This window comes from Protopterus annectens, chromosome 1.part1 (genome assembly GCF_019279795.1).
Source record: "Protopterus annectens isolate FY-2018-M chromosome 1.part1, PAN1.0, whole genome shotgun sequence".
In the NCBI taxonomy this organism is placed as follows: Eukaryota; Metazoa; Chordata; order Ceratodontiformes; family Protopteridae; genus Protopterus; species Protopterus annectens.
The window spans coordinates 278,914,049-278,926,460 of NC_056726.1; the positions used below are offsets into that span (position 1 = coordinate 278,914,049).

Consider the following 12,412-nt stretch of genomic DNA (forward strand, 5'->3'; position numbering starts at 1 on the left):
CAGTAAATTTCCAAGGCACAAACAAGATTTTAGCTAACAATACAAGGTCAGAAAGCATCTGCAGTTTGTACAGATTTATGCAGTATGACATAGAATAAATGTGTTAACCCTTTTCAAGCTCTAAATGCACTAAGCATATTACTAATACACACATTAATACATATTTTTCTGACAATATTTATAATAAGAACTATGTAAAAATATAAAAAGAGGATCAATATATAATTTAAATAAGTAAATTGAGAGTGGGCAGGCTTGGTCAACTCCTTGTGTAATAGGAGTTGGTTTGGATCAACTTTTAATAACAGTTGATATGAATGATTTTGCTATAATATTGAAATGAACTATATGAAAATTGATGGGAAACCAAATTTAGGAAGAACACTAAACAAAAGGAAATATTGATATGGTCAGTGCTTTAGTAGAACACAGGGCCAGCACAAATATTTTAATTTTATCTTGAGAGTAAAACAATTGATTTTTTTCTAATGTAAAAGTTTAATCACTGATTTGTATTGCTTTTCTGAATTCCCAATTGATAAGGAGGTATAATATGTGAAATTATTAATTTTAATCTATTAGCCAAACAAGATGATATGATGTTAATATCATAGTTTATTACATATATGGTTTTATAACTGCTGGGGTCTCGTATCAGTATTAGGTTTCAGAATTAGTATAGTTTTGACCTATTCAGGTAAACATCAGAAAAAAATTGCAGAATATTACTGAATACTACATGGAATAGTTTGTGTAATATTTGGGGGGGAGGTTTATAGAATGCATAAGTAAAACAATTTGGGTCTGAAGCTTTTACAGTTTTCATAATGTTAATACTTTGGGTTATTTCTGATATTGTAATTTGCTGCTTTAGTAATGACATATGATCAGGAGTTACAGATGGAGATTTAGCTTGGTTCAAGAGGCAGTTGATATGATCATTATAACTGATAACAATTGTGGCATACATTGGAATAAAACTTCTTGAAGATCATAACAATGCAATCATTACAGAATAAATTATATTTTTGAATATAATTTTCTGAATTGTTATACATGGTTTCTGAATTTTTATTAAATTGACTAAAAGTTGAAAGGGAGCCAGGATCCATTCTGAATATTGAGCTAAGGTATTCATTTCATACCAAGAGAGTTGGTCCATACATAAGAGGGTTAGTTCTTGTTGAAGAGAGTTATTTTTTCTTCTGTATCTGTGTTATAGATTTTCATTTAAATATCTTCTAATTTTTTAATTGAATTTTCAATATTTGTTTTCTTTTGTTTATATTCTTATACTACGATGTTTTACTAATCAAAAAAACACCTATTTGCATTTTAAAACCACCCATTACATGTCTGGTTTAATATCTGACATCATTAAACTGATATAAACCTGTCTGAGTACAGATTCAATTTCATTTAATTTGTCTTCTTTTTCTAGTAGCAAAGAATTAAAAGTCTTATTTTAGTGAACTTTCATGTATACCAGTCCAGCATGATAGAAATTTTGAAATGGTTTAAAAAACTCTGGGTTCTGCTATATAAATCAGTGATGGGATTACTTATTTTATTGGAAATTAAACAAAAAAAAAATTAGTATGTGACCATGTGATTTTGACAGGTTGAGAAATAAAATAGTTTACAAAGCTAATACTTGAAGATAAACATTTGTTGTAAACTGTAAGTGGGTGTTACAGTTCATATTCAGATTGCAGTTCACGTATTGCAGAGGAAGTGTTACCATTAATGGTTCTAAATTTGTTAGTTGCATCCTTTTAAGGATCCATTACAGTATTCCAATATCCTCCAAGACAATCTAGTCATTTTTAAAATTTGTAAGAATATTAGAAATATAAATTATGAACTATGTTTGATTTGTTTGTGAAACATATATATTTTAATAATAATAATAGTAATAATGGTTTGTCTAACATGCTAGTTTTGCGATTTACATCACACCAGAGTCCATTAGAATCAATATTTGTGCAAATTACTGATTTTTAAAATAATTCTTAAATAAAATTGCTACTCCAGATTTTTGGTTACTAACATTTGTGGCAATTTTCTGAGAACTTCATTTTTTATTAATATCAATCCATTGTTTTCATACATATAGGTCTCTTGGACGAACATATGTGCTTTAGATTTATACATTTTGTTGGCAGATTGTATGCTTCTGACATTCCTGGAATCCATCTGTCAAAGCATATAATTAAGTTATAATTAAATACATTTAAATATTTTGTATCAGTGAATATATACAGTGGATATAAAAAGTGTACACACCCCTGTTAAAATGCCAGGTTTTTGTGATATAAAAAACGAGACCACAATAAATCATATCAAAACTTTTCCCACCTTTAATTTGACCTATAACCTGTACAATTTGATTGAAAAACAAACAAATCTGTTAGGGAAAAAATATAAAAAATACAAAATGTATAATAAACTGGTTGCATAAGTGAGCACACCCTTAAACTAATACTTTGTTGAAGCACCTTTTGATTTCATTACAGCATTCAGTCTTCTTGGGTAGGACTCTGTCAGCATGGCACATCTTGACTTGGCAATATTTGCCCACTCTTACTTGCAAATGTGTTCCAAATCTGTCAGATTGTGAGAGCATCTCTTGTACACAGCACTCTTCAGGTCACCCCACAGATTTTCTATTGGATTTAGGTCTGGGCTCTGGCTGGGCCATTTCAAAACTTTAATTTTCTTGTGATGAAGCCATTCTTTTGTTGATTTGGATGTATACTTGGAGTCATTGTCATGTTGAAAGGTGAAATTCCTCTTCATCTTCGGCTTTCTTGCAGACCCCTGAAGGTTTTGATCCAAAAGTGACTGGTTTTTGAAACTGTTCATAATTCCCTCCACCTTGACTAAAGACCCAGTTCCAGCTGAAGAAAAGCAACCTCAAAGCATGATACTGACACCACCATGCTTCACTGTGGGGATCGTGTTCTTTTGGTGATGCTAAGTGTTGTTTTTGAGCCAAACGTACCTTTTGGAATTGTGGCCAAAAAGTTCAACCTTGGTCTCATCAGACATTAACACATTTTCCACATGCTTTTGGGAGACTTGATGTATTGTTTTGCAAATTTTAGCCAGGCCTGGATGTTTTTCTGTGTAAGAAAAGGCTTCCCTCTTGCAACCCTACCATATAGTCCAGACATATGGAGAATATGGGAGATTGTTGTCACATGTAGAACACAACCAGTACTTGTCAGAAATTCCTGCATCTCATTCAGTGTTGCTGTAGGTCTCTTGCCAGCCTCCCTGAGCAGCTTTTGTCTTTTCATCAATTTTGGATGGAGGTCCAGTTCTTTGCAACGTAACTTTTGTCCCATATTTTCTCCACTTTTTGATGACTGTCTTCACTGTGTTTCATGGTATATCCAAATGCTGTGGGATTTTTTTTGTACCCTTCTCCTTACTGATACCGTTCAACAATGAGATCCATTTGATGCTTTGTAAGCTCTCTGCAAACCATGGCTTTTGATGTGGCAGGCAACTGAGTAAATGTCAAGAAAATCCTACTAGGACAGCTGAACTTTATTTGGGGTTAATCAGAGTCTCTTTAATTGATGACAGGTGTGTACCCAAGTAGAATGAATGGTATAATTACATCAAATGGTGCTTCAACAAAGTAATAGTTTAAGGGTGTGCACACTTATGCAACTAGCTTATTGTACTTTTTTATTTCTTGTATTTTTTCCTGTAACATATTTGTTTGTTTTTCAATTGAATTGTACAGGTTGTAGGTCACATTTAAGTTGGGAAAAGTTTTGAAATTATTTATTGTGGTCTCATTTTTTTGCATCACAAAAAACTGTCATTTTAACAGGGGTGTGTATACTTTTTATCAACTATATATACAGATGAGAGGTATGATATATATATATATATATATATATATATATATATATATATATATATATATATATATATATATATATATATATATATATATATATATATATATATATATATATATATATATATATATATATATATATATATATATATATATATATATATATTATATATATATATATATATATATATATATATATATATATATATATATATATATATGTAATGATAGCAAGATGTGTAATAGTATAATAGTTGTTTATATATAATATTGAGATTTAAAATGTGGCATAGTGAAACAGTAAGTAAAGCTATTGTAGTAATCTGCCCCACCCTATTGGGCCTAACCTCAGCCTTCTTAACATCAGAGATGAGTAATTTGATTAAATGTGTAAGAATTATATGACATCTAAACCAAAATATAACTATAATACAATTACTTTCCAACAGGAACAAATTCTGCACCATAATAGCTACTAAACAACTTCAAAGCAATTGCATGAATATTTGTTTAATGGTGTAAGGTAAAAAGAGCATGTTCATAATTCATAGGTTCATAGGTTCATAGGTTCATACTAGGCTATCTGCCCAAGGGCATTTATAAGCCTAGCCCATAGTTATGTGGCTTTCGCCACCCCTTTAGTTTGAATAAAAACTATGCCTATCATTTTTCTGTGCCTCTGTCAAGCAGTGACACTGAAGTAATCCCTGGGGTATATCTGCGATCTCCCATCCATTGGTCAAGATTCCTCTTGAACAAGGCCAGCGAGGTGCTCTGCCTCACATGTACTGGGATTTTGTTCCACAGCATAGGGAGTCTCTGGGTGATGAATCTGTCCCTCCAGCACGTTCTATTTATAACCGTGTCAAGGTTTAAGTCTCCCGCCCTTGTGGTTCTGAGGGATCTAGATTTTTGAGGTGAAGCATATTCATCAAATCTGGGTTTGACATGGCCTTATATGTCAGGCACAGGTCACCTCTGAGCAAGCGGTATGAGACTGAATAGAGCTGGAGTTCTTTCAGTCGGGCAGCATAAGACATATTTTGAGACCCTTTATCCTTTTGGTGAGGAACTTTTGGGGCCTTTCAAGCTGCAGCAGGTGTCTGGTCAGATACATTCCGAACGGAGCATTGTACTCAATCATAGGTCTAATGAGTGATGAGTACAGGGGACGATGACCTCCCTTGATCTAGATGTGAATCCCTTCATGATCAGGTGGGCGATATAGAAGGTTTTCCTAACTACTTTAGCAACATGATTGTCAAACGAAGGCTACTGTCAACTTGGGTCCCCAGATCCCTGATGACTTTTCTGTGCTCAGTGGATTGCCACCTATATGGTAGCTAGGGGTAACCTTGTTTTTCCCGAAGGGTATGACTATGCATTTTTGGCGTTTAACTTCAGGCCATGGCTCTGGCACCAGTTATCCGTTTCTGTGAGGCCCTTCTGGAGGATATCTGTGTCAGATGTGTTTTCGAATATGGCGCCCAATTTGCAGTCATCTGCAAACTTTGTCAGCCATAACCCTCCTGTGTTTGCTTGTACTTCAGAAAAGTAGATGCCGAACAAGAGTGGACCCAGCACTGAGCCCTGTGGGACACCACTTGTGACAGGCTTTGAGTCTGACATGGCTCCAGCAACTCTGACCCTGTGGGTTCTGTCACTTAGCCAGTTTGCAACCCATCTTTTGATGTATGGGTTTACATTCAAGCTGATGAGTTTTTCAATGATACCTGAGTGGGGTATTGAAGGCCTTTGCCTGGTCGTGGTAGGCTGTATGGACTGCCTTTCCCTCATCAATGGCCTTGGTGACTGTCTCGAAAAAGTCAACCAAGTTTAAGAGGCAGGATCTGCCTTTGACAAAGCCAAACTGGGTTGGATCCAAAGTCTGCAAGTTCCCTATGTCTTTATTTATGAGTTCCATTATGATCCTCTCCATGGCTTTGCAGATAAGGCTTGTCAAGCTAATGGGGCGGTAATTTCCAGGGTCTGTGGAGGCACCGCCCTTATGAAGTGGGACCACAGTCGCCGTGCGCCACTCCTTGGGTACGTATCCTGAGGTGAGGCTAAGATTAAACAGCTGTCCTAACTGTGGGTTTAATTCCTCATTGAGTTCATGAAGCACACAGCCGGGGACACCATCCGGTCCCATGGATGTTGTGTTTTTTGCCTTAGTGAGGGCAGTTCTCACCTGGGCGTTGGAGATGTTTGGGGGGCTACAATCCTCTGGAATAGATATCTCTCCTTTGGGGGGGGGAGAAGTTTGCACTGAACCTGTCAGCCAGTATGTTAGCAATGTGTGTAGGTTCAGTAATTTTCACATCATTTTGAACTAATTCTGAGCATATCTGGGAGTTTATAGTCCTTATTTTAATGTTTTTCTGAGGCTTTCACCTTCTAAGTCTGGGACTTTCTGTTTTAATTATAATCAATCCTCTGAGTGTGAGAGAGTAGCTTTATCTATTTTGGATGTTTTGTCTTCATAATCAGAGATGCATAATTCAGATAAATCCAGTCTTTAAGGAATGTTTTTAAACAAGAGGAAATATGTTCTATTGTTTGATACAGTGGTGGTGATAATGCAACTTTGAGATTATCCAATTTGTTTTTTGAAGTATTTGATGTTTATCTTCATTAGAATTTTGTTTGTATCTTTTAAGTGAAATATCTTTCTCTGGTGAGATAATTCAAGAGTATTTAGTTTTCAATGTTTGAGTCTCTATCACATCTGATTCTTTTACTGTTGTCACTAACCAAGTGACAAGAAAATAGTAAAATTTTAAATTTGAAAACAGATAATTGCTTTTGTGTCTTTCAGATTAGATTTCTGAGGGAAGATCAATCAGCATAAGGTAAGCACTTTCCAAAGTACTGTGCATTGCAGGACTTTAACTAGTTGTTTAGAAGAAATTTGCCAGCTGGATAAGCTAGAAAATAATATGTAAATCACATTGGCAGCTAATGGTTCATGACAATAATAACATTTATGTCTCAGACAAATATAAACTTTGAGTGAGTAAGAGCTCAGCATTGGGGATTGTTATTTATTGCCCACCATCTTGAATCCCTTGGCTACTACTGGTTTGCCTATCATGCAGAATGGGTTGAGGTCCAGTTTGCTGCTAGGCTGATACCTAAAGGTGAATAGGTGCATGGATACAGTTCTGTGGGCCTTAGTGGCTCTACGGAAAACAACAGTGCACTGCATTGGAAGGGGATTGACATGTGTGATTATCCTCATGTACTCTCTGCAAGCAGCCACTGTAGTGGATGCAGCTATCTATAGGGCATTAGATAGACAGCCTTGATCCCTGTCACCCACATGACTACACCAACTTCTGGCTCACTTTCTCACCCCAGGCAAATGGCCATATGTTTCTTACCATGGGGGAATGAATGGGTCATTAGAGAGACTGGGTCTTGGGTTGAAGGCAGCGGAGTATGGTCTAAAACAATGTACAATTGTTTCATAGCTCTATTTAAAATAATACAAAATTATTGTCTCATACCCTTTTGCCCTAAAACATCTATAAAAATTAATTAATTTGCAGGAGCTTCAACATCAAAGCAAAAAACATCCTTGACTTGAATTTATGACACAATTTCAGGTCTAGCCAAGGCAGTGATACTGCCCTACTAGATGTTGAAGACTGCATCCAAGACCACCTAGCTCATGGCCAGGTTCTGGACCAGTCTTTTTGGATCTCTGTAAAGCATTTAATACTGCTGATTATGCAGCACTTCTCATTGTCAGTCATGTGGAATGGTGCTATTCTTTCAACCACTGCCTTTTTTGGTTTACAGTCCCTAAGGGCTTGTCCTATTTTGTCAATGACATGGTCTATGATTAGATGGAAGTAAAAATTGTCAAGTGTGTCACTAACTCTATAATCCCTCTTGCACATAATAGAGTAACAACAATCTGTGCCAAACTGTGATTCAGGTTTGAATTGTTGCAATTATGGCTCAAAGCTATTATAATTTATCTTAACACTACTAAGACCAAAATTATGCTGTTTTCAAACAAAAGCCAAAAACTTTGACATTCTAATATAACTATCCTAAACAAAGACATTCCAGTCAGAGCCATAGCTATCTCATCTGGCAGACTATGCAAATCCCTAGACCAGGTTTCCCTCGAGTATAAGTTGAGAAGCAAAAAAAAAGCTAGTTTTTGCTCCTTATTTTTGGAACCTTAGCGATCTGCTGGCTAGAACTGCTGCAGCAGCTTGCTGTAGTTACTAGCACAAAGTCACCTCTCATTAGCCACATAAGGTTTTCAGCTGAGTCATAAATGCAGTATAAATACAGTATCAGCATTCATTTCACAAAGCTGTTAATGCACTTCTGCACCATCATCACCTGACATTCATGGCCTCTGAGAGCTTGCTCCCAAGACAGCTGCCCCCTTCAGCCTACCTTAGTTATACCTCTGGTTCCAGTATCTTCTTCCCATCTATCTTTGTCTCCTTCTACTAGCTTCATCCTCTCTCTTTTCTCTCTCTCTCTCTCTCTTCAGAGCACACTCAAGCAAATCTGCAGTCTGCGGCTACCACTCCACCCATACAGTATAAGAAGGAATCAGTACTGCAAACTAAACAAGGATATACATTTTCAGCCTCAATAGCAGGGTCAGTCCACCCAGGCATTTTACTTGTATGTTTTATGAGAGTGAAGCAATTACATTAGCAGTATTTCTTAGTAGTTCTCAGCTTGCTAATAAAACTGACTGTTGTAGCCTTGTGTCCCCCCAGCTAGTACAGTAATCCTAACTGTCCAATAGACAGTATGCATTTAATTCACATCTCTGAGACGAAAGTAACCATCAACCAGCCCTCTCAGTGCTTTCTGCCTTAGTTTGTATCACTTGGAGGCCCACCTGTTTATTTGCATCTCTTTACATTCTCCTTCATTGCTAATGTATCTCCCTACTCTAATCTGTGCACAAACTGGTTACTAATCAGCAAGTCAATGTGAAGACACACTCCCAACCTTAATAAACTTTGCTGTCTCTTCTCTCCTTCACTTTACAGGTAGTTTGAATTATTACTTACCCCCTCTGAGGCCTTCACTGATTTCCACTGATTGCCTCTCTGGTTTCTTTGCATTCCACCTGGTCTACACCCCTTGTGCTATCTCCTCCCCCAATACTAAGTTTATATTAGAATCCTGCTGAGCATGGAGCCATCTTTAAATTTCTAATCTCCCACCAGGACACAAGTGATCTTCAGCAATTACATTCTGCTTGCTGGTAAACCATTAGACCTCAGGAATTTGTTTAAAGTGTTCAGATTTGTAAAGTAATACTTACTTTTTTCTCTTGTCTTGGTGGGCTCTGCCCCACTCCTTCACCCTCGCTAATGCTCGGGCTCTCTCCGCTCCCCTGCCCTGCCCCCTATTCCTTCCTACCTTCACTACCTCTACATTTATAGTAATCACAGCCACACCCACAGCTAACGCTCACATCACCTCCAGCAATCACAGCTCCTCAAGTCATATCACGTTATACCACACCAACTTGCTCCACACAAAATACTCCCAGTCACTCTCATTCCCACTAGGCATTTTTTACATCACCCACACTACTTCCCCATCCACATATAGTGCAACCCTATAATTCCTATTTAGCCCCCCCCCACCTAGAACCAACTTAAACTTTATAACCATGACTATCACACAACTAAGTCTAGTCTGTCTTCTCATAATTCTTTACAACACCACAAGTTATCACTCTAGCAATATCCCTAAATTTAGTAGCACAACACTACATTATGCACTCTCATATACAGACACCACACATTATAATAATATCTGCCCACAATTATTCAAAAACTACATAACAGACCAATTCAGAACTAAACACATATGCTTTCATTTCTACTCCAAAAAAAACACAATACTGTCTCACACTCCTCACCAAACTCCAACATCTGTATAACCATTTTAACTCCAGGCTCACCATAAGTGGGGATATCCACCCCAACCCAGGCCCAAATCCATCCTGTCCAACACAAACTGCTTCAACATAAATGTCAGAACATAACAACCCCACTTTCTTCATTCCTGGGCAAATCAACAACAGCAGCAAAACCAACCATCTTTTAATGCTAAATATTAATATTAGAAGTATCAAAAATAAAATACCTGAACTCCAGGCCACAATAGCACACTACTCCCTAGACATAGTTGCTTTAACAGAAACCTGGCTAAATAAAAACATAGCAAACTCAAAAATTCTCCCTACCAGCTACAATATAATTAGACAAGACAGACCACTTTGTAAAGGGGGTGGAACTGCCTTACTGTACAAGTTCAACTTAACTGTCCATCAATTACCAAACTCCTACCCCTTTCCCAATAATTGGGACATACTTATCTCACAACTTCAACTTCACCCTAAAAAGGTCATCACCACAATTGTGATCTATATTCCACTTGGTAATATACCTGCTAGCCTTGAAGACTTCTTATCCTGGTGTTCTTTCACATACACACAAGAAACCCTTATTCTGGGGTACTTCAACCTAGGTTGATTCACCTATATATCAGAACCACCAAGTAATCTAATAAATCTCCATGGCTACTAGCAGCTAGTCCAAATTCCAACTAGATGTGATAAAAAATCTAAAAGGGAATCCATCCTTGACTGTGTCCTAACTAACAACCCCACATTGTACCCTGTGACTGGACCCCCTTAAAAACCCTCCCACTTGACCAGGCTGTAGCATATTTCAACAAAACATTTCTACAACACCTAGACGCTGTCGCTCCATTGTGCAAAATCAAGGTTAGAACTTCTACAAATCCCTGGCTCAGTAAAGAAACCAAACATATCCACTAGTCCAGAGACACTGCCTGGCTTTACTATAAAAAAACAAAGAAACACAAAGCCTAACTAAGTACCAAGAACTGCGCAACCGTGCAAAAATATGCATTAAGCTGGACAAAAAATCCTACTACATGACATTACAAACTAAATACCAACACGATCCCCAAAAATTTTGGAAAAATGTAAACCAGCTACTAAAATCCACCCAAAAGGCTACCCCCAAACCAACCACCCCGACACTAAAGTTCCCATCGAAACACAATTCAACTCCCACTTTGTGAACTCAGTTCTATCCTTAGTATCACAGGACAGTTCCTTCCTCACTATCCCCCCCAACACAAATAACACTAATACAAGCTTTACCCTCAAAACAGTTTCCAACACTTCAATCAAAAGCATGTTCTCCAAACTAAAAACCTCATCAACAGCAGCCGACCTACTCCCCAGCTATTTCTTGAAACTCACAGCAGATGCTATTGCTATCCCAGTCTCCACTCTCATAAACAGATCAATTGTTGAAAACTATGTGCCCAAACTCTGGAAAATATCCTATGTTACACCCATACATAAAGGCGGGACCTCCACTGAACTTAATAACTACAGACCCATTGCTTTACTCTCCCGCCTGGCCAAGATCCCAGAAAAAATGCATCCATACCCAGATGCTAAACTATCTCCTAGACAGCAACATCTTGTCACCTACTCAGCATGGTTTCAGACCTGCCCATAGTACCACTACAGCCCTCCTCTGCTTCACAGACATAGTAAACCATCTCATAAATGAAGGCCTACAGGTGTCAACACTTTTTTTGGATATGTCCAAAGCATTTGACACAGTTTCACACCAAATCCTGCTAAACAAACTAAACCAATATCACCTATCAAATTCCACTCTTACCTGGTTCCAAAGCTACTTAACTGACAGGTACCAAGCTGTGGAATGGGAAAATTCTCTCTCTCCTCAGCTGCCCATAACTATAGGAGTCCCACAAGGTTCTATCTTAGGACCACTACTATTCACAGTCTTCACAAATGACCTCCATACCTCCACACAGCATGCATCTATCATTCAGTATGCAGATGATACTACCTTAATCTGTGCTGCACAAAACATTCCCACCCTCCTGCAAACAACTCAACTAGCATTCTCTGATGTTGAAAACTACCTTACCAAAGCCCAACTTATCCTCAATCCAAAGAAAACTCACCTTATGATTATAGCCAGTTCTAACAAAAACACTAACAGTCAATTCACTATCTACTCCACAAATGCTACTCCAATCGCTCCAGTGACACAGGCTAAGCTATTGGGAATAACCATAGACTCCCACCTAAAATTTGATAGTCATTTCAACTTAACTATTAAAAAATAAATGCCAAACTGGGAACACTCTATCATATCAAACCATTTCTTACCAACAACACAAGATCAGCCATTGCTCGCTCCCAACTTCTATCAAGCCTACTCTATGCATCTCCCATTCTGACTAATCTCAACAAAACTGAACTAAGCAAAATGGAAGCCTGCTATAACAGAATTGCCCGCTTTGCTGCAAATTGCTCATATAGACCTCATCACTGTACTGCTTTGAGACAGCTCCACTGGCTTGAACTGCCCAACCTTCTAACTTACAATCAGCTCTGTCTCTATCATTCTATCTATTACCTCTCCAATACGCGTCCTGCCCTCAAAAACCTAGTACAAC

General features: G+C 37.6%; 1 pseudogene; it reads left to right on the plus strand.

Annotated features, from left to right (window-relative positions):
• The window catches only part of LOC122804563, a 103,788-nt pseudogene that overhangs the window by 65,859 nt on the left and 25,517 nt on the right, over positions 1 to 12,412 (plus strand).